This window comes from Hemiscyllium ocellatum, chromosome 21, assembly GCF_020745735.1.
Source record: "Hemiscyllium ocellatum isolate sHemOce1 chromosome 21, sHemOce1.pat.X.cur, whole genome shotgun sequence".
In the NCBI taxonomy this organism is placed as follows: Eukaryota; Metazoa; Chordata; class Chondrichthyes; order Orectolobiformes; family Hemiscylliidae; genus Hemiscyllium; species Hemiscyllium ocellatum.
In genome coordinates this window covers 11,416,741-11,417,735 of record NC_083421.1, presented here as the reverse complement: position 1 = coordinate 11,417,735, position 995 = coordinate 11,416,741, and the positions used below count along the sequence as shown (strand labels likewise).

At 43.6% G+C, this 995-nt stretch overlaps 1 non-coding gene across 1 annotated transcript; it reads left to right on the top strand.

The window, feature by feature from the left end:
- The first annotated feature begins 375 nt into the window (after positions 1-375).
- trnai-uau (transfer RNA isoleucine (anticodon UAU)) lies at positions 376-471 on the top strand. Its single transcript has 2 exons — positions 376-413; positions 436-471. It is a non-coding gene; the product is annotated as a tRNA-Ile (tRNA).
- Positions 472-995: the final 524 nt, after the last annotated feature.

Here is a 995-nt window from a genome sequence, read left to right as displayed (position 1 = left end):
CTGATCTCCAATCTAAAAGGTCGTTCATTTACTCCACAGCCAGGGTATGTTTCTGTTTGTGATGCCAAAACTCCGAGCAAGATCAACTTCGCGAACTTGGTGCCCAAGATACGGTGGCGATCAGTAATTGAGTCAACCCGACAATGAGGTTGTCATGTTTCTACTGACTAAAGGCCTCAATGGCTGAGAGAACAATGGAGGAAAATATTGAAAATACATTTTTCAACATCAATCCAGTTCCGCACTGTGTAATAAAGCAAATTCCTCAAATAAGTGCGGAACCACATGTGAATACAACCGGAACATCTTCCACCAGGGCCTCTTTGTCAACCGCTGAGGTATAACTCGTGATATTGGGAGGGCAATAAACGTGCGGCTCCAGTGGCGCAATCGGTCACCGCGCGGTACTTATACAGCAGTATGGCGGCGTGCGCAATGCCGAGGTTGTGAGTTCGAGCCTCAGCTGGAGCAGTTTTATCTACTCATGGTCAGACAGTCTACTGAAAAATGCAACTTTCTCTGCATTGACTGATGACCTTTCCTGAACAATACCTCGGCCATCAACCAGCTTATCCTGCAACGATTTGAAACTTCTAGAAATATCTGGGGAGAAACATGCGCAGGTGCTTCTTGTTCAGCTCGAAAATGCTTCCAAACGGCCGACAGCTTCCACTTTCATTGCGGCCAACTCATGTTTGCTTGGTATTTCTTTACTCAACTGGCGACAAACTCACACAGCTCGATGTCATTATCAAAAAGCTATTACATTTATTTCATTGAACCGTGTCAATGTTATCTTCGGCTTTGCTTGGAACATTTGTCTCATTAAAATAAACAACTGCTGAGACCAACAGGATCAAAATGACTCTCAACTGTTTCAAAACGTAAGTGAGATTCAACCACCTCACTTTGGGATATTATCACTTCTACTGCAGCTTGAATAAGGACAATAAACTGCCATTAGGATTCGGAAATCGACACTTCAATAAAAACCT